Source organism: Somniosus microcephalus, chromosome 22, assembly GCF_052327205.1.
Source record: "Somniosus microcephalus isolate GS21.2 chromosome 22, FLI_Smic_1.0, whole genome shotgun sequence".
NCBI classification, from domain to species: domain Eukaryota; kingdom Metazoa; phylum Chordata; class Chondrichthyes; order Squaliformes; family Somniosidae; genus Somniosus; species Somniosus microcephalus.
In genome coordinates, this window is record NC_141008.1 from 18,174,061 (window position 1) to 18,201,448 (window position 27,388).

Sequence of the window (27,388 nt, forward strand, 5' to 3'; positions counted from 1 at the left end):
TCCTACCAAAGTGGATAACCTCACATTTTCTCACATTATACTCCATCTGCCAAATTTTTGCCCATTCACTTAACCTATCAAATCCCTTTGCAGACACTTTGTGTCCTCCTCACAACTTGCTTTCCCACCTATCTTTGTATCATCAGCAAATTTGGCAACAGTACACCCGGTCCCTTTATCCAAGTCATTAATATAGATTGTAAATAGTTGAGGCCCCAGCACTGATTCCTGTGACACCCCATTAGTTACACTTTGCCAACCTGAAAATCACCCATTTATTCCGACTCTCTGTTTTCTGTCAGTTAGCCAATCCTCTATCCAGTCTAATATATTACCCCGAACACTGTGAGCTCTTATCTTGTGCAATAACCTTTTATGTGGCACCTTATCAAATGCCTTCTGGAAATCCAAATACACTACATCTACTGGTTCCCCTTTATCCACCCTGCTCGTTACATCCTCAAAGAACTCTAGTAAATTTGTCAAACATGATTTCCCTTTCATAAAACCATGTTGACTCTGCTTGATTGTCTTATGATTTTCTAAATATCCTGCTATTACTTCCTTAATAATGGATTCCAGCATTTTCCCAATGACACATTAGGCTAACTGGCCTATAGTTTCCTGCTTTCTGTCTCCCTCCTTTCTTGAATAGGGAAGTTGCATTTGTGGTTTTCCAATCCGCTGGGACCTCTCCAGAATCCAGGGAATTTTGGTAGATTACAACCAATTCATCCACTATCTCTGCAGCCATTTCTTTTAAAACCCTAGGATGCAGGCCATCTGGTCCAGGGGACTTGACAACCTTTAGTTCCATTAGTTTGCCTAGTGCTTTTTCTTTAATCCTCTCTGGCAGGGCCTCACTAGGAAATAGAGGCATGAAGAGAGGGAGGACTGCAACTGTGGGACTGGCTGCTGGCCTTGGGGCTTCCTGGGTGCTACGGGGGCAGGCTTGTCCCCTATATTAGAAGTTAGAAAGAAGGTTTTCTGAAATAAATAGTGGGTCCTTAATATATCTAGAAACAGTTGGTTGCTCTTAGGGTACTAGGAAGTGGCTGAGAGACCATCCCAATGGTTCACTTAGTAAAACCAGAATGTAACGGAGTCACTAGGCCAGGAGGCCTCAAGTTCAATTCCTCGTCTGTGCTGAGTTTGCTGATCCGAACCGGAGTGGCAGTAGAGATGCTGCCATTGGCCTCAGGATCACCAGACTAAGGGAGGGGAAAATCAACCAGGTTTCCCATTCCTGATCACTAATATGTCATTCCTGCTGGAAAAATTGGAACATTGGGCAAGAAGAGGACTGGGCTCGGCTGTGATGTCTGCGGGGAAATGGCCTGCTGACACACACACTTGGCTCATCCATGAAGAATGACCACTTGGACAGGGTGCCATAGGATATGTGTTAACTGTAGAACTGGACCTTAGCAAGGGTCAGAAGGGTGAAATAGAGATCATTTACAAATCAGCCAAAACCATTTTTTAAAAGCAGCATTTGAGATTTCAGTTTTAAACCCAGAAGGGTTTACTTTAATATCATGTTATGTGATAAATACGTGACATAACCTGTGACATATGATATTTATCCACTAAATGAGAACAAACTCACCCGAAACCTTGAATTCATTCAATGAAAGCCTTGAAAATCAATCATCTTGACCTACTTAGCAATAGATCCCTTGATGTGTGTACATTAATTTTGAATACCTGACATCTCAAATTCAACACAAAAAAAACTCAGTCAAAAACAAGCAGAACCAATCACACAGCATTGTAGAGCTTTGAATTTTCTATTTCTCAAGCCTGCAATTAATAAAACATGTAACATTGTACTGGGTCAGGATTGGCATACAGTTCTGGCTTTCGCTAGCAGGTAAACTCCACATGCATTGTGACTGGATTCAAAGGAGTATCTATCCAGCCAACATTAAGCAAAGAAAAATATATTATTGTCACACCTTCACATAATCTTATAGCTTTTCATTGTATCTCACACAATTCCATACTTCAGCAAGTGCATATTCAAGCTACACATTGAAAGCCTTGCCACGTTCAAATCTTTAGAAATGCTGCAAATAGTTTTTAAATATTTGTCAGACGTGGCAAACCAAAATTGAGGGAAGCCAAGCACAATGCACAGGTACAAAATGGAGTCTGTGGGCAAGTGGTGAAGTGCAGCAGTACCCGCTCCCCTGTTTGATGGTGAATTCGAAGTGCTGCTGCATGGTGAGTGTGAGGAGGGGGTGAAGAATTGAGCCTCCAAATTTTCTCCAAAACATTTTTTTTAAAAGCCAGATACATGGTGTCATAAATCTCATCATCAAGAAACTACCTATGAAATAACACTGGACGGCCAGCTGGTGGCGCTGTCCAAGGAGTATAAATACTCGGGCGTCGGCCCTAGCTTGTCAGGGACATTTTGTAAGACAAGGAACTAGTGAAGTACAACTAGACCTCCATGTTCAGAAACAAGTTGATTAAAGCCTTGCTTTATACTCAAACCAAGTGTGTAGTGAGTTTTATTACGTCACATGGAAAAAGCGTCAAATAGAAACACCACACGAACAAGGCCTGTGGCAATTTCACGGCTCCTTTTCACCCTCAGAGCTTTCCTTGCTCTGATTTTGAGAGACTTTGCTGTGCATAAATCTTTCTGCCATATCCGCCTGCGTAATGACAGCTACCGCATTTCACAGAGTAATTGATTGTGTCGCGCTTTAGGGCGTCCTGAGGATGTGATAAGGTGCTACATAATTGGCAAGTTCTTTATTTCTTCTTCCTTTTTGTGCCCATGTTGCAAATCCTTGAGGTACCTTTGTAAACAAATATAAAACATATTAAGCATATATGGAACACAAAACAAGGTACAAGGTAACTGAAACCTGCATCTGAGATAATTGCTTGTGGAAGGCTATTTTTTTCTTTCCCAGGAGAGATCTACAGATGTCAGCAAGCTTTGATATGGCATCCTGCATATATTTTATACCTTGTCCCCAAGGGTTATCTGCTTCACTTATCCAGATTCTTATTGACTTGCGGCAGAAAAGAACGGCCTAAGAAAAAGTCCTGTCACACATTGGGAAGATGATACCCTCCCTGATGGCATTTTATTGTACTTACATTGCATATCACAAATTTTGTTTCCCTCTTGTGTTTCAAGTAATTGAAGGTTTCTATTACAAAGTAAGAATGAATTATGACAGTGAGTCAGCATGAACTAAGCAGCCCTCTGAGTGTTGGTGCTCTCTGCAATCTTAAAATTGCTTTCCCAGTGGCTCAAAAGTTTAAGTGAGTAGCTGAGCTGTACAGCCAGTTAACTGACCTCAGCTGGGATAATGCTCGCGGTTCCTGATTATTATCCAATAACCTTTGCTGGAAAGTGTGCTCGTGTGTTTGTCAGGTGAGGGCAGGATTGGTCTTGTAGTGATGTCTCCATGGCAAAATAGCCAACTGGCACTAAATGTCGAAAATCACACAGGAAGAATGGGCAGTTGGGTGAAATACTGGAGGGTGATCGATGTCCATGGCACTGTAACATCGTACTATAACACCGTTGTTATAAATCTCATCATTCATCAAGAAACTACTCATGAAATAATGCTGGACGGCCAGCTGGTGGCGCCGTCCAAGGAGTATAAATACTCGGGCGTCGGCCCCAGCTTGCCAGGGACATTTTGTAAAGACAAGGAACTAGTGAAGTACAACTAGACCTCCATGTTCTGAAACAAGCAGCACGGTGGCATAGCGGTTAGCACTGTTGCCTCACAGCACCAGAGACCCGGGTTAGAATCCGGCCTCGGGTGACTGTCTGTGTGGAGTTTGCACATTCTCCCCGTGTTTGCATGGGTTTTCTCCGGGTGCTCCGGTTTCCTCCCACAGTCCAAAGATGTGCAGGTTAGGTTGATTGGCTATGATAAATTGACCCTTAGTGTTAAGGGGATTAAACACGTGGGGTTACAAGGATAGGGTGGGATATGTGTTGGTGTTGGTGTAGGGGTTACGGGGATCGGGTGGAATATGTGTCGGTGCAGGCTCGATGGGCCGAAATGGCCTCTATCTGCACTGTGGGGTTTAAAAAAAAAAAGCCTTGCTTTATGTTCAAACCAAGTGCGGAGTGAGTTTTATCACATCAACCGTGCTGTAACATCATATTATATCCCCGTACTGGAACCCAGTACTGTAGCACCATACTGTAACATCGTGCTGTAATACAGTATCGGGGAATAAGAAATGAGTCACATAATGACTATCAGTCAATGTCAGCAGAACAGGAGCTGGCTAAATATGTAAAACAGCCCAAACCTTTACAAAGCAAATTTTGTCAAAGCCCAATGAAAAGTAACTCAAAGAGGAGCCAAGGGTGGGAAGAATGCATGACTTTGTTGGCTGTGTGTGAGGAAAATCGAGAGAACCCATTACACACCTGCAACTCTAAAGTCTGATGGCTGATGCCATAGGATTTTTTTGGCCAACTATCTTCAGCAGAAAGCAATGGAGGCAGCAAGTATCTATTGGAATTATGCAGGCATAACAGAAAGAGGGATAAAGCATCTTCATTAATGACCGAATGATGGACCTGCTAAGGATCCAAAATGCAATTCATCAGTTTAACAAAAACTGTCAGTTTTATTGGACCAAATATCATTGCAAGAGATCTTAAAACGTGGCTTGCTAAGGTACAGGAGGAGACAAAGGGGTAGAAATTTGTCTTGGCCAATAGCGTAAAATGGCCGGCATCACACTGGCCACCAATTATATGCCCCGCCCAATATTCAGCTCAAGTGAAGTCAGCATAGCAGATGACCGATGCGATAGTGCCCGTTTAACGCTACCGCCCACGCCAAATCTTACCCCCAAAGAATCCAAATAAGTGCCCGCTACCGTCGTTGCTGCCCTTTAAAAATAGCTGGCCCCAAAGGTCCGCGAGTCTCGCTCTGCTGCCAAACCAATGGCTAAGCAGGACTTTTGCTCACTGGACTACAGCTTCCCTGACTGAATCTGAACTCTTGGGGGTCATTGGCATTTGCATTAATTGGAGGGCGCCAGCCCTATTAAAAGTGCAGCTGGGGTGCGCACTTTGGGAAGAGCGGAAACTGGCTGAGGAGCCTCCCCTATGTGCATGAGGACTGTTAGGACATGTGATGCCTCACCTACTGCTTCTTAGTGTTGCTACATTGGAAGGGTTAAGTGAGGGTGCCCAGGTGAGTGTCTGTCTGCCACTTAAATCAATATCAGGGTGAATGGTCTGGAGTGAGGAGAAGGTACACACCTGTACTGCCCAGCAGTCCAGTGAGAGGGTGCATTAATGTTCTCCGTCTATATGTACAAACACCTGTAGGCTTAGCCTTCTCGTTTTCTCACTTTCTTTTTTTTAAATTCTTGAGAACAAGCCCCACATCCTTCCTGCGAATCTCCAGGCTGCGTGTGTACTCTAACAATGTAACAGTCCTGGGAGGAGATTCTTTTTCTGGACCATGACAGATGGAAATGTGATAAAATCTGAGCTAATAGAGAAATTGCTGTCTGCTTTTTAACTCTGGAATGGAATTCAGAAAACTTTCTGTGGCATGGATTGTGGGAATTCTTTCTACTGATTCCAGTTACAGATGTCTAAACCCTACCCTTTTGAGCTCTCCAACAGCAGTTAGCAGTGCCATCTGGGCATTGTCTGGGAAAAGCATGGACCGAGGCCCACAGCCCCGAGACCGGAGAAGCAGCGGACCTGCGCGGGAGCAGCCCGAGGCGGGAGAGCTTAAAGGCTTGAGAGGGAGCAGTCAGAGGCACCGAGGCCCACAGCCCCGAGACCGGAGAAGCAGCGGACCTGCGCGGGAGCAGCCCGAGGCGGGAGAGCTTAAAGGCTTGAGAGGGAGCAGTCAGAGGCACCGAGGCCCACAGCCCCGAGACCGGAGAAGCAGCGGACCTGCGCGGGAGCAGCCCGAGGCGGCGGAGCTTAAAGGCTTGAGAGGGAGCAGTCAGAGGCACCGACCAATCCAGGTTCCAGGAGAGAGGTAAAAAGTAATCCAAGTGTGACGTCACCAGGGAGCAGGTAAGTGATTGGTTGGTGAGTATTTCTCTCTTTTCAATACAAGCTTGAATTCTGTGGTGTTAAATTTCTGTGGTGTAGTGGGGATAGTTGGTAAATAAAACGCCCTAGAGTATACCTGTAACTGGGGTATTGAATAAATTTTTTAATTAATTAAAGGAGTAAGTCATGGCAGGAGAGTTCAGACCCGTGTTCTGCTCCTCTTGCTCCATGTGGGAAGTCAGGGATGCTGCCAGTGTCCCTGATGACCATGTGTGCGGGAAATGCATCCAGCTGCAGCTACTTGTAGACCGCATTGCGGCGCTCGAGCTGCGGGTGGATGAATTTTGGAGCATGCGCGATGCTGAGAGGGTCGTGGATAGCACGTTTAGCGAGTTGTTCACGCCTCAGGGTAGGGCAGCACAGGGGGTGACCATCAGGCAGAGCAACAAAGGCAGGCAGGTAGTGCAGGGAACCCCTGTGGACATCCCCCTTTCAAACAGGTATACCAAGTTGGATACTGTTGAGGGGGATGACTCACCAGGGGAAGGCAGCAGCAGCCAGCTTCCTGGCACCAGGGACGCTTCTGCTGCTCAGGAAGGGAGGAAAAAGAGTGGGAGAGCAATAGTGGTAGGGGATTCTATCGTAAGGGGAACAGATAGGCGTTTCTGTGGACGCAAACGTGACTCCAGGATGGTTTGTTGCCTCCCTGGGGCCAGGGTCAGGGATGTCACTGAGCGGCTACAGGGCATTCTTAAGGGGGAGGGTGAGCAGGCAGAGGTCGTGGTCCACATTGGGACCAACGACATAGGTAGGAAGGGGGATGAGGTCCTGCATCAAGAATTTAGGGAGCTAGGTAACAGATTAAAGAGCAGGACCTCAAAGGTTGTAATCTCTGGATTACTCCCAGTGCCACGTGCTAGTGAGTATAGGAATGGGAGGATAGAGCAGATGAATGTGTGGCTAAAGAGTTGGTGTAGGGGGGAGGGTTTTACTTTCCTGGATCACTGGGCCTGCTTCTGGGAAAGGTGGGACTTGTACAAGTCGGACGGGTTGCACCTGAACCAGAGCGGGACAAATATCCTTGCGGGGAGGTTTGCTAGCACTGTTGGGGGGGGTTTAAACTAACTTGGCAGGGGGATGGGGTACAGAGGGGAGCTGAAATAGGGGGTGATGTGTTGCCAATTATAGAGAAAAAAACAAGTCAGCTTGGTAGACAGGGCAAATATATAAGGGCAAGGCTGGATGGCATCTATTTTAATGCAAGGAGTCTTGCAAATAAGGTGGATGAACTGAAGGTGTTGATAAACACATGGGAGTATGATATTGTTGCTATCACGGAGACATGGTTGAGGGAGGGGCAAGACTGGCAGCTCAATATTCCGGGGTACAGAATCTTCAGGCGAGACAGAGGGGGAGGTATAAGAGGAGGGGGTGTCGCAATATTAATTAAGGAGTCAATTACTGCAGTAAGGAGGGATGATATATTAGCAGGTTCCTCTAATGAGGCCATATGGGTGGAGCTTAAAAACAAAAAGGGGGCAAGCACTTTGCTGGGAGTGTACTATAGGCCTCCAAACAGTCAGGGGGAGATAGAGGGACAGATATGTAGGCAAATCTCAGAGGAATGTGCAAATAATAGGGTAATAATAATGGGGGATTTCAACTTCCCCAATATTAACTGGGATAGTCAGAGTGTGAAAGGCTCAGAGGGTGTAGAATTCTTAAAGTGCATCCAGGAGAGCTTTTTGAGCCAGCATGTAGAAAGTCCTACAAGAGAGGGGGCGGTACTGGACCTAATTCTAGGGAATGTGGCCGGCCAAGTGGAAAAAGTGCTAGTAGGTGAGCACTTTGGTGACAGTGACCATAATATGGTAAGATTTAAGGTGGTCATGGAAAAGGACAGGGATGGGCCGGAAATAAAGGTTCTAAATTGGGGGAAGGCCAATTTTAATAGGATAAGGCAGGATCTGGCCAAAATGGACTGGGATCAGCTACTTGTAGGAAAATCCGCATCAGAGCAATGGGAGGCTTTCAGAAGGGAGATTGGGATCATACAATGGCAACATGTTCCCGTAAAGGTCAAGGGTGGTTCCAAAAACCACAGGGAACCTTGGATGTCAGGGGATATACGAGAATGGATTAGGAAAAAAAGGAGGGCTTTTGGCAGATACAAAAGGCTAAAGACGGAGGAAGCCCTAGAGGAGTACAAAAAGTGCAGGGGGATACTTAAAAAAGAAATTAGGAGATCAAGGAGGGGCCATGAAATAACACTGGCGAGCAAAATAAAGGAAAATCCTAAGATGTTTTATAAGTATATTAAGGGTAACAGGATAACTAGGGAAAAAATAGGGCCCATTAGGGACAAAAGTGGCAATCTGTGTGTGGAGCCGGAAGATGTAGGAGGGGTTCTAAATGAATTTTTTACATCTGTTTTCACTATGGAGAAGGACGATGTAGACATAGAAATAGGGCGGGGGGACTGTGATATGCTCGAACATATTCACATCGAGAGGGAGGAGGTATTGGCGGTTTTAGCTGGCCTAAAAATGGATAAATCCCCAGGCCCGGATGAAATGTATCCCAGGCTGCTGTGTGAGGCAAAGGAAGAGATTGCGGGGGCTCTAACACATATATTCAGGACCTCTCTGGCCACAGGGGATGTGCCAGAGGACTGGAGAACTGCTAATGTAGTACCATTATTCAAGAAGGGAAGTAGGGAAAAACCGGGGAACTACAGGCCAGTGAGCCTAACATCAGTGGTAGGAAAATTATTGGAAAAAATTCTGAGGGACAAAATTTGTCTCCACTTGGAGAGGCAAGGATTAATCAGGGATAGTCAACATGGCTTTGTCAAGGGAAGATCATGTCTGACTAATTTGATTGAATTTTTTGAGGGGGTGACTAGGTGTGTGGATGAGGGTAACGCAGTGGATGTGGTATACATGGATTTCAGTAAGGCCTTCGATAAAGTCCCGCACAGGAGACTGGTCAAGAAGGTAAGAGCCCATGGAATCCAGGGTGCCTTGGCACATTGGATACAAAACTGGCTTAGTGACAGAAGGCAGAGGGTGATGGTCGAAGGTTGTTTTTGTGACTGGAAGCCTGTGGCCAGTGGGGTACCACAGGGATCGGTGCTGGGTCCCCTGCTGTTTGTGGTCTACATTAATGACTTGGATATGAATGTAAAAGGTATGATCAGTAAGTTCGCAGATGATACAAAAATTGGTGGGGTGGTAAATAGCGAGGAGGGTAGCCTCAGTCTGCAGGACGATATAGATGGGTTGGTCAGATGGGCGGAACAGTGGCAAATGGAATTTAACCCGGAAAAGTGCGAGGTGATGCACTTTGGGGGGACTAACAAGGCAAGGGAGTACACAATGAATGGTAAGACCCTAGGCAAGACGGAGGGTCAGAGGGATCTGGGTGTGCAAGTACACAGATCCCTGAAGGCGGCGGAACAGGTGGATAAGGTGGTAAAAAAGGCATATGGGATACTTGCCTTCATTAGCCGAGGCATTGAATATAAGAGCAAGGAGGTTATGATGGAACTGTATAAAACACTGGTTAGGCCACAGCTGGAATACTGTGTGCAGTTCTGGTCGCCACACTACAGGAAGGATGTGATCGCGTTGGAGAGGGTGCAGAGGAGGTTCACCAGGATGTTACCGGGGCTGGAGCGCTTCAGCTATGAAGAGAGACTGGGCAGATTGGGTTTGTTTTCCTTGGAGCAGAGGAGGCTGAGGGGGGACATGATTGAGGTGTACAAAATTATGAGGGGCATAGATAGGATGGATGCTGAGGAGCTTTTTCCCTTAGTAGAGGGGTCAATAACTAGGGGGCATAGATTCAAGGTAAAGGGCGGGAGGTTTAGAGGGGATTTGAGGAAGAACTTTTTCACCCAGAGGGTGGTTGGAGTCTGGAACTCACTGCCTGAAAGGGTTGTGGAGGCAGGAACCCTCACAACATTTAAGAAGCATTTGGATGAGCACTTGAAATGCCATAGCATACAAGGCTATGGACCAAATGCTGGAATATGGGATTAGATCAGACAGGGCTTGATGGCCGGCGCGGACACGATGGGCCGAAGGGCCTCTATCCGTGCTGTATAACTCTATGACTCTATGACTCTATGACTCTATAAAGGACCATACTTCCTCTGAAGAACTGAAGTGACGGGGTTTTAGAGATCGCTCATCTATTTACATTTTCCCTCCTCTGTTCCTGAAATTCCACAGGGCTACAACTGATCTCTTGGGAAACCCGAGAGTGGAGCCGCTGTAAGCCCCAGTAACACGGCTGAAAATAGCCATGTGTGTTGTTTCTCTGGGGTTTCCGCCCATCTCCCACTGGAGTGGAAGCTCGGGGCCAAGGATTCTTCCCAGTCTTTGATTTGCTGGTTGCCAGTGGCCTTCCAGTATCCGGTCTAAGTGGACACTCTTCAAGTGTGAGCCTAGGCAGTATTGGTAGGCAATTTGACCATCACAGCTTAGCTTGATGCTTTCCTCTCCAGATCGTCACGTGTGTTCTGTATTCTGATCACAAATATGGGTGTGTTCTTTTTTACCCTCCCTAGCCCAGCATTGAGGGCAATTATGACACCTGAACATCATCCCAACTGACCTCAGCGCACTCAGCACAGATTGGAAATCAAACCTGGCACTGTTCTGGTTAAACTATGCAGTGTAATGTTCAATTCAATATAATCCCCCTTTCAAGCTTACAGGATTGTGATGTGAAACCAAATAGTGTGCATGTTACTCAATACTTCATAAAATCGCTCCTTATGGTATGAATGCTGATAGTCACAGATTAAAAAGATCGATACATTTATGAACCAGAGGAACGAACAGATAAATCAGGAGCTCTTTCCAAAAAAAAAGTATGAAGAAAATAAGCTTGATTTGGATTCCAAAACGTTAAAGGGGTCATCTTCTGTTTTTGTGCTGCTGGTGCAGAACATGACACACTGAGAGCGTATATCAGAATATGGGATGTGAAGGATAGCACTTCTGTTACACACTCCGATCATAGTGTTTCTGAAGGAAAATCAGGAGGGCTGTCTGCATAACCACTACATCTAATATTCTGATATCTGCCCCAGCATACAGTGCTCTGTGCTGGGAGTGCAAAAGTGGTCAATTACAGCAGAAGTTACAGGGGACACATTCCCAGTCCAAATCTATTTTTCAAAAAAATTCAACCACAAATAAAAAGGCCAAAATCCGAAGGCAGAGTAATAGGTTCCAACCATGCACTGTATGAGGCCTGTATTAAAACAGTGTTCATTGTGGTACTGGACTAGCAACCCAGAGCTCATGTGTTCAAATCCCAGTGCGGCAAATTGTGAAACTTAATTTAGTAAGTCTGGTCATTTGTCAGCGATGTTGTCTTCTGGATTGTTGTAAAAATCTAACTGGTTCAGGGAAGGAAACCTATCACCCCCTACTTGGTCTGGTCTAGACATGACTCCAGTCCTCCACTATGTGGTTGACTCTTAATGCCCTCGGGGCAACTAATAAAATGTTGCTCACATCCCAAGAACAAATGCTGCTGAAAACTGGAGTTCCTTAACTTCGTCAGGCTTTTAAAACCCAAATTTGCCATCATGTAACCCTTACTACTTGATTTATCTCACCTTCTCTTCTAATCTTATACTATACTATGGATCTTGGTCCTGCACCTAGGCTTCTCAATAAAATAATGTAAAGAAGCAGGCACATGCAATTGTAGTGGTTGTTGATAGGAAGCTTGCTACCAGAATCCCATAATGAGGGGCAAAGTTCTTAAACTTATAGGATGCTATAAAGACCTAATAGACCTTTTGAGCATTGTGCTAGAGCATGACACCCAGTGAGAGGACAGCAAGCAAGGTGAATTCACGTAGAGGTTGAAATCACCAATGATGGGATGTAAAGATAGAGCGAGGACAAAAGAGAGGACATTTTGGTTAGAAAGTTTCCCAGGGCCAGGAGACACAGAAAACAGTATTTTTTTTCAGTTCTGACGAAGGTCATTGACCGGAAACGTTAACTCTGTTTCTCTCTCCACAGATGCTGCCTGACCTGCTGAGTATTTCCAGCATCTTCTGTTTTTATTTCAGATTTCCAGCACCCACAGTATTTTGCTTTTGACACAGAAAACAATGATCTTGAAGGAGAGGTGGGAAGGGTGGTGGGGAATGAGATGTCCGAACATGGAGAAAGCGCCAGACAAGTATGGGATAGGCCAAGATAAGACCTATAGGTGAGAGCCACACGATCTCAACTACTTCTTGATTTACTTAGAATTTTCAACTATTTCTTCAACTTGATGTTCTCTGCACTGTAGACCTTGGCATTTCTCAGTTAAAAAAAAGGAAGCAATTATTCATACTAAGATATATACATGAGGAAGAATCAGCATACATCCTTAATGATGCAAGGGAAAATGATTAATAATGACCGCCTCACGAAATGATCTATTAATGCCAAAACTAAAGTAATGCCTACTGTACTGGCAATTAATAGGAGCGCAGAACATGGCGAGGATATTGCAATACTGCTGTAGTATTATAAGCATTTGTTCAAAAAGGTATTCATTGTAACCTAGTTCATTTCTTTTCTGTAGGTGGGAAAGAAATCAGAGACTATAGATAAAGATCACAAGGTATTGTTAGGAATGCAATGCTGCAGCCAAGTGTTTGTGGAACAAGGTATCACTGTTTAAAAACACTTGGTGAAGTTTGTTGGCAAAACACAGCTCCACAAAAAATATAAAATAAAATGCTAAATAGGGACAAACAAAAGTGGAGTCAAAGCCTGCTTGTTGCTTTGGGAAAACTGGCAACAATCAATGCCAACCCCTACTACAAGAGTGATTACTTTATAATGGAGGCACATACCTTCTCCATATTTCACCCACATAACAGTGAACAGGTTAAGGGTTGGGCTGGCTGTGGGTGATAAATAGCTGCTGGAATGACTAATATATACATTCATCTTCTGCTGAGCAACCCTGCCCTATCATTCCTTGGCAATAGCACAGTGAGCGAGCCTGAGGTTCAGAGGCACATTTTGATTTCAGGAGGAGACGCAAGGCAAGATGACATATCACCTTCCAAAATTCATGAGTCAGTATGGTTTGTAAACCCCTCAGCAACTCTTGAAAAGTGATTGATGCCGCGGAGATACCAACTTGCCACAGTTAATATGTAGGCTCCAAAGTTTCTCACCTGCTGAATTATCTTATGGTTTCTCCCCATTTCCAAAAATCCAGGCAGGCAGCTTTTACTGAAAAGCCTGCAGTCTTCATATGAAAGACACCATGTTGGAATCCACGCAATCAGGTAGTGTGTAAATACATTGCCCTATCTGGTACTGAATCATTAGAGCAGACAAAGTCCTCTGCTTTAATCCCTGGTCTGAACTGAGTTAGCCGAGTCTCGGCTGGTGCAGCAGTTAATTTGTTACAGTGCCCATGGGAAAGGAAAAATCAACCTGGGTTCCCACATCTGATTAAGGGCAATAAGAACCCTCACTGAAGTCTGGCTGCCAGCCAGAGCCACATCCAGCATGACACCAGGCAGGAGTTACAGCTAGTTCAGGAAAACAGCGGGACCTTATCCTTCAAAACCTATCTGCAATTTTAGAAGAGATACTGGGATATTTTGGACAAATTATGATAGCTTTCTTTTTAAGTACCAATAAGATATCATCACCATATCATTAAGAAAGCTAGGCGAATGAAAAAACTTGCATTTAGATAGCACCTTTCACCACCTCAGGACGTCCCAAAGCGCTTTACAGCCAGTTAAATACTTTTGAAGTGTAGTCACCATTGTAATGTAGGAAACACAGAAGCAAGATCCCACTAAACAGCAATGAGATAAAGGACCAGATCATCTGTTTTAGTGGTGTTGGTTGAGGGATAAATATTGGCCAGGACATCGCGGAGAATTCCAATGCTTTTCTTCGAATAGTGTCATGGGATCTTTTCCGTACACCTGAAAGAGCATCAGTTTAAGGTCTCACCTGAAACAGCATCAGTTTAAGGTCTCTCCTGAAAGACGACACCTCGGACAGTGAAGCACTCCCTGTCCTGGAGTGTCAGCCTAGATTTTGTGCTCAAGCCTCTGGAAAGGGACATGAACCCATGACCTTCTGACTCGGATGCGAGAGTGCTACCACTGAGCCAAGGTTGACACCTGAAGCAGTACAAGGATCAGTCATTTTTAAAAGGCAGGGCATGTGCGTCATCAAGTCCTTGGACTACTGTAAAATGATCACAAAGTGTATATCCTCTAACAATACGACGGATGCATTCTATTTTCCTTGATCTATTGAAGGTGTGTGTCCTGGTTGGTACAGATCAGTGACGCCTGCATAGCAGAAAGTGATCTGTGCAGGTGTGGTTGGGTCAGCAGCAACAATGAAAGGGGAAAATCAAGAGAACCATCTTTAGAGTAAGATCACGTCACTGTCCAAACAAAAAGGCAATGCGTTTTCCATAGAAACGCCGCAATAAAGCAATGGTCACAAAGAAAGGCTCGAGTTTCATATTCAATCCACTGAAGAAATGAGGTTACACAAACAACACGCACAAAGATATCTGACAAATTGATGTGAATTCATGATCAGAAATCTGAGACAGTTCTAAAGAGCAGGCACTGTGAAAGCTTTTTCCATTTTTTCTAGATTTCTAATATGCAAGAGCAACAACATTCAAATGAAGCGTTAAATTGAGATGCTTAAAGAGAAGGAATGGCTAGTACTGTGTACGTCCCTTTGAACTGCCTCTCCTTCTGTTAATTAAATCCGTTTGCCATATTCTGTTAATAATAAGTCACAGTCAAAGGCCAAGGCCCATAGCGCAGGCTACATTACCAGTTATTGTGCATATTATATCGCACTTTGATTGGTAGGGAGAGACTAAGAAAGCAGATGAGGGGAAGTCAAAAAATAGCAATTAGGTGATGCTATGAAATGACTGAGGAAATTAAGGAGTTTCCAAGCTTTGAATGGGAAGAATAAAGTCGATTAGGAGATTGTGGGGTGAATCTTTATTTCAACACAATGAGGATGCAGGAAGCAGGAAGACTAGGTGGGTTGCCAGATTGGGAAGTTAAGAGGAACTGGAGAAAAAACTGGTATGCTTTTAGGGCTTCACAAATATTTCTCTTGTGCTCAGAGCCAAGGACAACTCCCGTAAACATGCCCTCCCTTCTTACGGACCTAATGTAGCATTGCCCTGGAGTTGAACAGTAAGCTTTGTTATTGTAATGTATCACTGGGCTTGATTCATGCTCTGTCCTATTCTCTTACCCTTGGATAGCAAAAGAATAAACACTGTAGCAGACTATGCGGTAGACTATAAACTACAAATCAGGTTAAGTAGAAGGAAAAATTGAACGTTATCAGAAATTAAATAAGAGCAGATTTTACTAGATTACAGAACTTTTAACTTACACCCCCATGGATACAAAATAATAAAAGATGTGATCCCTCTCACAACTGCTGAAATGCAGTGCGGTATCCGGTTGGCAATGGCACAGGCAGTCAAATGATGAAGCAAAATACTATGGATGCTGGAAATCTGAAATAAAAACAGAAAATGCTGGTCAGGCAGCAGATCAGGCAGCATCTGTGGAGAGAGAAACAGAGTTAACGTTTCAGGTCGATGATTTTTGAGTGAAAACATTTGTAAAGAAGTTTGTAAGAGCTCTACTAAGAGATAGTTAACCAAGTGTTTTTGTTTGCTTCCTGGAAAATAAATGATTAATATTTTCCTTACTCACCACAGCTAGATAAATAAGTAGATATCACAGCTGCATGGAAACAATTGTCATTGCTATAAATTCTAAATTCTCAATATAACAAAGGCCTCAGCTGCAATCATCCCCCCTCTCTATCAGCCAGCTTCTCTCTGTGAAGCAAGCAGGGTTACTGGGTAGTGCAAAGGAGAAGGGTGCACATCTTCAGTGTTTCTCTCATATGCCTTCTGTTGTCTCAAGCTAATATCACTTGTTATTTAACCATCTCCTGTTTTCCAAGTAGGCACTTTACAGGTCATTCTGTTTCTTCTCTGTTAGATCCGTGATTCTGAGAGTATGATGTTTTTCAATAACCACACGGATGCTGTAACTTAACAATCAACAGGTGTTTACTGGAGTAGGGTAGTCTCAAGACTGACAGTACAGAGGCATGCTCAAGGCTTATATACAGGTGTGGTCACTGCTGGTACTACAGTATACAGGAGCTGTAAAAGTAGTTCTCTCTTAAAGGTACATACACTACAATTCCTCCCCTTTTAGATTAGCAGTACCCATAATATTCAAATAACAATTAACACTTTAACATGTACATTAAACAACAATAGTCCATTTATAGATTCAGTCTTTGGGGAGGCTTCCTGATCCTTTCGGGATAGCGCCTTTCCTGAGGTTCTTGTTCTTGGTGCGGAGGCGATTCTGGCCCCTTTTCGTCGGTTAGTTCATCGGTTTCCACTGCTACTGGTTCGGAGGTAGGTGCTACCGGTATGTCGGGTTCATCCCCAGGTACGCGAGACATGGGGTTGACTCGTTCCTGAGACGCTAAGATCTGATCAACGTGGCATCTCACAATGTTCTCCCCGACATCCACTGTGTACATTAATGGCCCCTGCCTTGTGCATATCGTTCCGGGTTGCCATTTCTCTGTTCGGTAGTCATGGGCCAAGACTGGTTGTCCTATGTTGAAGCTGCTTGTCGGCTTCTCATTGATGTGCTGGAATTGTTTATCCTCAACATTCCTTCGCACATTTGGTCTGAGCAAGTCCAGACGAGATCGCAACCTTCGGTTAAAGAACATCATGGCCGGGGTCTGGTTGGTAACTGCATGTGTCGCGTTTCAGTAGGCTAATAAGAAATTGTCCACCTTATGCTGTAGTGGAATTTCATCATCGCACATGGCCTTTATCGCCTTCTTAAAGGTTTGTACGAACCTCTCAGCCAATCCATTTGTGGCTGGATGATACGGGGCGGATGTGTAATGCCTTACCCCATTCCTTCTCATAAATTTTCAAAACTCTTCGGACACAAACTGTGGTCCATTATCAGAGCAAATCTGCTCTGGCAAGCCGTTCCTGGCAAATATGGTCCGTAGGACTGCAATCGTTTCCTCTGTAGTGGTTGAGGACATTTTTATCACCTCAGGCCATTTCGAATGAGCATCCACTGCTATTAAGAACATTGAATCCATGAATGGACCAGCGAAATCAATATGCACCCGTTGCCATGGAGAGGAGGGCCACTCCCATGGGTGTAGAGGGGCATGTGGTGGTGCATTTTGGATCTTCTGGCATCCTGAGCAGCTCTTGGTTAGGTCTTCAATTTGTTGATCGATTCCCGGCCACCACACATAAGCCCTAGCAAGGCTTTTCATTTTCACTCCCCCCAAATGACCTTCATGAAGCTCATTTAACACTCTCTCCCTTAACTTGGGTGGAATCACCACTCTGGATCCACACATCACTGTCCCCTGGCATACTGACAGCTGTTCTCTTCTGGATGAGAATGCTGGCAACAGTGAGTCGCCATGTGTTGGCCATCCCCTCACCGTCAAATCATATACCCGAGACAGCGTCGGATCATTGCGGGTCTCCTTCTCTATATCCGCGTTCGTTACTGGCAATCGTTCAATTATTGACGAATAAAATATCTCGATAGGGTCCACTGATGGTGCTCCCTCCACAGTAGGCAGTGGCAGGCGTGATAGCCCATCAGCGTTTCCATGCTGTTTCGTGCCTTTATATTCTATTTCATATTGATTCGCCCCTAGAAACAGGGACCATCTTTGTAACCGTTGTGCAGTCATCACTGGAATGCCCTTCTTAGGATTAAAGATGGAGACAAGTGGTTGGTGGTCAGTCAGCAAGGTGAACTTCTGCCCATGCAGATAGTGGTTGAATTTTTTTACTCCCCATACTAGGCTGAGGGCCTCCCTGTCAATCTGGGCATAGTTGCGCTCGGCTGAGGTTAGTGACCGAGACGCAAAGGCTACTGGCCTCTCCAACCCGTCTGGGAATTTGTGCGACAGCACCGCTCCAATACCATAGGGTGATGCATCACATGCCAAACGAATTGGTAGTGCTGGGTTGAAATGGGCCAACACCTCTTTTGATGTGATCAATTCTTTACACTTCTGGAAAGCTCGTCTATGTTCGTCATTCCACTTCCATGGTACCCCTGTTTGCAGTAGGGTGTTCAGTGGGTGTAATACCGTGGACAAATTTGGTAAGAACTTATGGTAGTAGTTTACCAGCCCGAGGAACGACCTCAGTTGTGATACATTTTCCGGTGCTGGAGCCTTGACTACTGCCTCAATCTTTTCAGGGGTCTTATGTAACCCCTCTTCATCGATGATGTGGCCACAATACGAGATCTGCTTCTGGAAAAACTCGCACTTGTGGCGATTAGCTCGTAGCCCATGATGTAAGAAAAAGGAGACTTACCATCAAGTAACTTTAAAGTAAGCTTTAAGTAACTTATAAACACACTATATACAAGAGAGGTCTTTACCATGCCTCTGGTAGAAGCCTCTTACAATACTGAACAGACCAGTATTTATACCAGTCCAACAGGAAGTGACATATGACAGGAAGTGAGGTATGTACACAGTTCATAGTTCATAGTTCACAGGAAGTGATGACATAACTTCCCGGAAGTTATTATTTTTATCACATTCTTCCCTCCTGCAGGATTAGGAGGCTGTGGTCTACCTTTTGGTCCGCAGCCGCCGAACAAGGAAGAGTCGCACCCGTTTGGATTCCCGTCGTAGAGGGTCGCTGGTCCGCTTACATGCGGTTGGCCATTGGTCAGAGTCTGTGTGGCCTGGATTGCCCTGTGAAGGGTCGGGGAGATCATGGCTTCGAGTACGAGCCCCAATAGGTTCAAAGTCGGACTGCCTCTGTTCAGAGGGAGGTGCAGAGCTGGTCTGTGGCGGATCAGTACTTTCATGCGCGGTACTGGGAGGGTCGCAACCTTGAGCACGGGGTTCTAATGGCACCAAGCTAGTTGGTGTCCGATCAGGATACTGGAGAGGGGTACCCGATAGGTCCCAAGAGTTTCCTGGTGAAATGCCATCACCCGATGTCCCACTAGGTCCTGGTGGGCAGGGAGCCAGATCCCGTAATGATACGGTAGATTCTCGGCCGTCGGAATATCGTATGTTTGCATAGGTGGGGTTGGCATCGGTTAGTTCGACCTCGTCTACAAGAGGGTCATTTTTAGACGTCCGAACGTATCTTCGGAGTAATACAGGTCCAGGAGTAGTTAGCCATGACGGGAGTGATGTCCCATGAGATGAGCGACGCTGGAATCCAAAGAACCACTCATGAGGTGTAGTATTTGTGGTAGAAAGCAGGGACCGTATAGAGTGCAATGCATCCGGAAGCACTGTTTCCCATTGCTGGTCTGGTAGGCCCCGAGATCTTAAAGCGAGACGTACGGAATTCCAGATGATACCGTTATACCTCTCTACCTGCCCATTTCCGATGGGATGGTATGGTGTTGTTTTGCTTGTAGCAATTCCCCGTTCTGAGAGGTAGTCCTTGAGTTCCCTTGACATAAAGGATGGACCCCGATCTGAGTGAATATAAGCCGGCATGCCACAGAGAGAAAATACCTGCTCAAGGCAGCAGATTACTGTGGACGCCAGCATATTGGAGCAGGGGAAGGCAAACGGAAAACGTGAATATTCGTCGATCATGGTGAGCAAATATGTGTTCCGAGTTGAAGAGGGCACTGGGCCCTTAAAATCGATGCTAAGTCGTTGCATCGGTTGGGTTGCATGTATGAGTATACCATCTGAGGGGCGGAAGAACTGAGGTTTTAATTCCGCACAAAGCCGGCATTCTGAGCATATTTTCTTTACATCTCCAGTGGAAAAAGGGAGATTCCGTGATCGTACGAAATGTAGCATGCGCGTAACGCCAGGATGACACAAACCATTGTGGACATCCATGAGAGTGGAGGATGACATAGTGGAGCAGAATGCCCGTGTGAGGGTGTCCGGGGCCACATTCTCCTTGCCAGGCCGATAGAGAATGGTATAACCAAAAGAGGCCAGTTCCATCCTCCAAAGTTGTATTTTATTATTCTTAATTTTGGTTAGTTTTCGATTATCGAGCATGAAGGCGACTGATCGTTGGTCCGTGATCAATGTAAAGTGCTGGCGAGCTAGAAAATGGTTCCACTTCCGTACTGCCTCTATGATGGCTGTGGCTTCTTTCTCAACCGGAGGATAATGTAGCTCGGCACCTTGTAAGGTCCTGGACATAAATGCTACAGGACGACCTTCCTGATTCAGAGTAGCCGAGATCGCCACCTCCGAGGCATCACATTCAACCACAAAAGGGAGATTCTCATCAATGGAGTGAAGAGCCGCTTTCTCCAACTGTTTTTTGAGAAGGTTAAAGGCTGCAACAGCCGCTGTTCCCAGTGGAAATGATCTAGCATGCAGCAAGGGTTGGATTTTGTCTGAAAAATGAGGAATCCATTTAGCGTAGTATGCAAACAGACCGAGAGCCCGACGTAAAGAAGCCGGATTCTTAGGTGACGGGAGCTCTTGGAGCGGGCGAAGTCTTTCTGGGTCTGGCTTAATGATACCATTGCCTACGCAGTAGCCAAGGATGTTGATGGTCGGTTGCGACTCAACAGATTTGGATTCATTCAGGGTCAAATTACGGCGATGGAGGGCATCCCGAAATTTTTGGAGGTTGGAGTCGTGTTCCTGTTGATCGTGACCTGCAATGGTAATGTTATCAAGATAGGGAAAAGTGTCCCTTAGGTTTTCCTGCTTAACCAGGCCATCCATTGCCCGTTGAAAGACAGCCACTCCATTAGTAACCCCGAATGGGAGGCGACGAAATTGGTACAGCCGTCCATTAGCCTCAAAGGCTGTGTACTGCTTATCTGAGACCTTCAAGGGTAACTGATGATAGGCACTTTTTAAATCGTAAGTTGAGAACACTTTGTATTCGGCCAGTTTATTAACCATATCATCAATGCGTGGCAATGGGTAGGCGTCCAAGTCGGTATATTGATTGATGGTTTGCGAATAATCGATGCATAGTCGCTGTTTGTGAAGTTTTAGAGGGTTCTTGACAATGACGACTTGAGCCCGCCAGGGCGACGAACATGGTTCAATGATATCCTCTGCTAGAAGTCGAGAGATTTCAGCCGCAATAAAAGATTGGTCTTCCTGATTAAAGCACCGCGATTTCGTTATTATCGGTTGGCATTGAGGCGGAATACTGGCAAATAATGAGGGTTCATCAAGTGAAGCTGCTGATAATGCACAAAATGGTAATTTAGACGGTATATTAGAAATAGTAAGTCCGGGTTTGGATCCACCAAACTCAATGGTGAGTTTCTTATGCTGTTTTTGGAAGTCCAGCCCTAAGAGGAGATCACTACATAAGTCCTTGAGCACCGAAAGTCGGGTGGAGGGATACATACGACCATGAAGTGTCATATCAACAACACAAAAGCCGGAGATTCTGGTATTAAGTGATGACTGGGCCATCGCAATTCCCTGGTCCGATGGGGAGACATGTAGTTTCAATTTCGCAACAATCTGTTCCTTAATGAAACTATCAGTACTTCCTGAGTCAATTAAGGCATCTAAGGTATGCCCTTTAATTGAAATTTTTGTGGCTGCATGAGACAGGTTCTGTGGGCAAGCAGCTGTAATTGGTGTCGTTGCACAGAGAGTGGCTAAAACTCTCGGTGTGCTTCTTCGGGAGAGAGCTCGAGAGGAAGCTTGATAGGTCCTAGCTGGAGCATCTTGATAGGCCCTAATTGGGGCAGTTCGGTAGGCCTTAGCTGGATTGGCCCTCGTAGAGGCCCTTGATAGGCAAACTTTAGCAAAGTGTCCTTTTTTCCCGCAATAACTGCAGATTGCATTGCGAGCAGGGCAGGTTTTCCTAGGGTGAAAAGCATCTCCACAAAAGAAGCATTCCTTCCTAGATTGCCAAGAGGCTGCTAAAGTGGGGTCGTCCTCCTCTTCTTCATCAGAATTATCAGAATTAGATTCCCCCATGATAGGGTTCACCTGAGACCGCTTGAATTGTTTGGTTGCAGCTACAGCAGCAGATCGAGATCTGGGCAGCTGATAGAGGTCTGCATTTCTCTTTGCCAAATCCAGTGAACAAGCTAGGTCAAAAACTTTTTGTAGCTCAAGTGTTTTACTTTCTAGTAGACGCTGGCGTATAAATGGAGAGGCAATCCCGCAGATGAAAGCATCACGAATCATTTCTTGGCGGTACAGCTCAGCTGAGGCTGCCTGAAAGTTACAATCTACGCTGAGCCTGCGAAGTTCTTGCAGGAATTCGTCAATTGATTCCCCTGGCCCTTGTCGGGCTGTGGCCAGTAGATGTCTAGCATAGACCTCATTTGGGGTCTTCGCATACAGTTTCTTAAGTGCCCGAATCACCTCTTCGTAATTATCCCATTCATCAACATATTCGAACACTTTTGGGGTCACATAATTGACAAGTATCTTCAATTTAGCAGGAGCATCCGCTTTACATTCATCCAGAAAATTCTCAAAGGTACGATACCAATGCTTCCATACCCTGCCAGCTGCTGGTGTATTCGGGTCCAAGTCCAGACGAATAGGTCTAAGGATTTTCTCCATGATGGGTGGTTCCCTGGATCCTTAACTTCCGAGTTTGTCTGAAGGTCTAGTATTTGTCAGTGTAAATACTAAGTTACTTAAATTGATGTAAGAAAAAGGAGACTTACCATCAAGTAACTTTAAAGTAAGCTTTAAGTAACTTATAAACACACTATATACAAGAGAGGTCTTTACCATGCCTCTGGTAGAAGCCTCTTACAATACTGAACAGACCAGTATTTATACCAGTCCAACAGGAAGTGACATATGACAGGAAGTGAGGTATGTACACAGTTCATAGTTCATAGTTCACAGTTCACAGGAAGTGATGACATAACTTCCCAGAAGTTATTATTTTTATCACAGCCCATATTCCTTTAATCTGGTGAGCACCTTCTCCAAGTTGGCGAGGTGATCACTGTCATTTTCGCCCGTGACCAGGATGTCGTCCAAATAACACTGGGTCCCTGGAATCCCTTGCAGGACTTGATCCATCGCCCTTTGCCAAATAGCCGGATCCGATGCTACCCCGAACACCAGCCGGTTGTATTGATAGAGACCTTTATGAGTGTTGATCGTGAGGTATTGTTTCGAGGCTTCTTCTACCTCCATTTGCAAGTACGCCTGGGCTAGATCAATTTTGGTGAAGCGTTTACCTCCAGATAGCGAGGCGAAAATATCCTCAATTCGTGGAAGCGGATATTGTACCGTGTGAAGGACTGGGTTCACTGTCACCTTAAAATCCCCACAGATGCGGACCTTCTTTGGTTCCCCAGGTGTATTACTCAATGACCTCTTCCCTCCTGGAACACTTCTTTTGCATCAGTTAGCATTTTTGACAATCGTCCAGGTGTGACGTCGTCATCCTTCAGACGAACAGAAAAGTGACACAGACTCCGGAAGCAAGGTGCTGGGTTGTCTGAAACTACATAAGGTAACCAAAATGGAGGATCACCAGACTATCTGGGTTACACTCAAGATAGATGGAGTCCAAGTGAAAATGGAATTGGACACAGGATCAGCCCTAACAGTCATAAACCAAAGGGTCTACAAGCGGCTATTTTCACATATACCCTTGAAAGCTACAGAGATTGTCTTGAAGATGTACACGGGGCAAAAAGTCTACCCCAAAGGAAAAATAAGGGTGAAAGTGATATATAAAGGCCAGGAAATACCTAAAATGGATATATATGTATTGCCAGATGGAGGACCACCACTGCTAGGACGTGAATGGATCCGGAAGATACAATTAGATTGGCATTCCATACAGGCACTGAAGGTTGAGGCCAAAAAGGATGACGACGTCACACCTGGGTGACTGTCAAAAATGCTAACTGACGCAAAAGAAGTGTTCCAGGAGGGACTCGGAACACTAAAAGGCATAACAGCAACGATTAAAATAGAGGAAAATGCAAGCCCAAAGTTTCTTAAGGCCAGACCAGTGCCTTATGCGATCAGACCAGCTGTCGAAGCAGAGCTGGAAGGGTTGGAACGTTCAGGAGTACTGTCCAAAGTAGACTGGAGCGAGTGGGCTACACCCATCATTCCTGTAATGAAGAGGTCGTTGAGTAATACGCCTGAGGAACCAAAGACGCTTCACCAAAATTGATCTAGCCCAGGCGTACTTGCAAATGGAGGTAGAAGAAGCCTCGAAACAATACCTTACGATTAACACTCATAAAGGTCTTTATCAATACAACCGGCTGGTGTTCGGGGTAGCATCGGCTCCGGCTATTTGGCAAAGGGCAATGGATCAAGTCCTGCAAGGGATTCCAGGGACCCAGTGTTATTTGGACGACATCCTGGTCACGGGCGAAAATGACAGTGATCACCTCACCAACTTGGAGAAGGTGCTCACCAGATTAAAGGAATATGGGCTACGAGCTAATCGCCACAAGTGCGAGTTTTTCCAGAAGCAGATCTCGTATTGTGGCCACATCATCAATGAAGAGGGGTTACATAAGTCCCCTGAAAAGATTGAGGCAGTAGTCAAGGCTCCAGCACTGGAAAATGTGTCACAACTGAGGTCGTTCCTTGGGCTGGTAAACTACTACCATAAGTTCGTACCAGATTTGTCCACGGTATTACACCCACTGAACACCCTACTGCAAACAGGGGTACCATGGAAGTGGAATGACGAACGTAGACGAGTTTTCCAGAGGTGTAAAGAATTGATCACATCAAAAGAGGTGTTGGCCCATTTCAACCCAGCACTACCAATTCATTTGGCATGTGATGCATCACCCTATGGTATTGGAGCGGTGCTGTCGCACAAATTCCCAGACGGATTGGAGAGGCCAGTAACCTTTGCGTCTCAGTCACTAACCTCAGCCAAGCGCAACTACGCCCAGATTGACAGGGAGGCCCTCAGCCTAGTATGGGGAGTAAAAAAATTCAACCACTATCTGCATGGGCAGAAATTCAACTTGCTGACTGACCACCAACCACTTGTCTCCATCTTTAATCCTAAGAAGGGCGTTCCAGTAATGATGGCACAATGGTTACAAAGATGGTCCCTGTTTCTAGGGGCGAATCAATATGAAATAGAATATAAAGGCACGAAACAGCATGGAAACGCTGATGGGCTATCGCGCCTGCCACTGCCTACTGTGGAGGAAGCACCAGCAGTGGACCCTATCGAGATATTTTATTCATCAATAATTGAACGATTGCCAGTAACGAACACGGATATAGAGAAGGAGACCTGCAATGATCCGATGCTGTCTCGGGTATATGATTTGACGGTGAGGGGATGGCCAACACATGGCGACTCACTGTTGCCAGCATTCTCATCCAGAAGAGAACAGCTGTTAATATGCCAGGGGACAGTGATGTGTGGATCCAGAGTGCTAATTCCACCCAAGTTAAGGGAGAGAGTGCTAAATGAGCTACATGAAGGTCATCTGGGGGGAGTGAAAATGAAAAGCCTTGCTAGGGCTTATGTGTGGTGGCCGGGAATCGATCAACAAATCGAAGACCTAACCAAGAGCTGCTCAGGATGCCAGAAGGTCCAAAATGCACCACCACATGCCCCTCTACACCCATGGGAGTGGCTCTCCTCTCCATGGCAATGGGTGCATATTGATTTTGCTGGTCCATTCATGGACTCAATGTTCTTAATAGCAGTGGATGCTCATTTGAAGTGGCCTGAGGTGATAAAAATGTCCTCAACAACTACAGAGAAAAAGATTGCAGTCCTACGGACCATATTTGCCAGGAACGGCTTGCCAGAGCAGATTTGCTCTGATAATGGACCACAGTTTGTGTCCGAAGAGTTTTGAAAATTTATGAGAAGGAATGGGGTAAGGCATTACACATCCGCCCCGTATCATCCAGCCACAAATGGATTGGCTGAGAGGTTCGTACAAACCTTTAAGAAGGCGATAAAGGCCATGTGCGATGATGAAATTCCACTACAGCATAAGGTGGACAATTTCTTATTAGCCTACCGAAATGCGACACATGCAGTTACCAACCAGACCCCGGCCATGATGTTCTTTAACCGAAGGTTGCGATCTCGTCTGGACTTGCTTAGACCAAATGTGCGAAGAAATGTTGAGGATAAACAATTCCAGCACATCAATGAGAAGCCGACAAGGAGCTTCAATGTAGGACAACCAGTCTTGGCCCGTGACTACCGAACAGAGAAATGGCAACCCGGAACGATATGCACACGGCAGGGGCCATTAATGTATACAGTGGATGTCGGGGAGAACATTGTGAGACACCACGTTGATCAGATCTTAGCGTCACAGGAACGAGTCAACCCCATGTCTTGCGTACCTGAGGATGAACCCGACATACCGGTAGCATCTACCTCCGCACCAGTAGCAGTGGAACCCGATGAACTAACCGATGAAAAGCGGCCAGAATCGCCTCCGCACCAAGAACAAGAACCTCAGGAAAGGCGCTATCCCGAAAGGATCAGGAAGCCGCCCCAAAGACTGAATCTATAAATGGACTATTGTTGTTTAATGTACATGTTAAAGTGTTAATTGTTATTTGAATATTATGGGTACTACTAACCTAAAAGGGGAGGAATTGTAGTGTATGTACCTTTAAGAGAGAACTACTTTTACAGCTCCTGTATACTGTAGTACCGGCAGTGACCACACCTGTACATAAGCCTTGAGCATGCCTCTGTACCCCAGTCTTGAGACTACCCTACTCCAGTAAATACCTGTTGATTGTTAAGTTACAGCATCCGTGTGGTTATTGAAAAACATCATACTCTCAGAATCACGGATCTAACAGCTTCCACCACCCTTTCAGGTAGTACGTTCCCGATCCTAACAACTTGTGCTTAAAAAAAATTCTCCTCAAACAGTTGCTTTTATAATTGTATTAGAGAATAAAGTTCAACACTAATAACAGGAACTGTACCCAAGCTTGAGTTATCTGTTTCAGGAGAGGAGAGAGAACAGTTGGGTGGGGGAGGGGGGATTTAAAAATCCAGAGCTTCCTCACAAAGTAGCAATAAAGTCAGAAAAGTTCTAAAATTAGCAAAAAGTTCTTTGTCCCATGTCTGGAATTTTGGAACCCAGGTAGAGATTACAGCAATAATCCACAATGAAACCACTTCTAATTGGCCTGGTAACCCTTTATCTAAGAATGATTACATCTCCAGCTCTAGGGGTCACAATCTCAGAATAAGTGTTCGGCCATTTAGGACGGAGATGAGGAGAAATCTCTTCACTCAAAGGGTTGTGAATCTTTGGAATTCTCTACCCCA

The 27,388-nt window shown here is 45.3% G+C and overlaps 1 long non-coding RNA gene across 1 annotated transcript in view; it reads right to left on the bottom strand.

Annotated features, from left to right (window-relative positions):
* Positions 1 to 1,535: 1,535 nt before the first annotated feature.
* Positions 1,536 to 27,388, bottom strand: part of LOC147102071 (uncharacterized) — a 37,664-nt gene continuing 11,811 nt past the window's right edge. The window contains exon 3 of the long non-coding RNA XR_015073294.1: positions 1,536 to 2,813. This is a non-coding gene — a long non-coding RNA (uncharacterized LOC147102071). The remainder of the gene's footprint in view (positions 2,814 to 27,388) is intronic.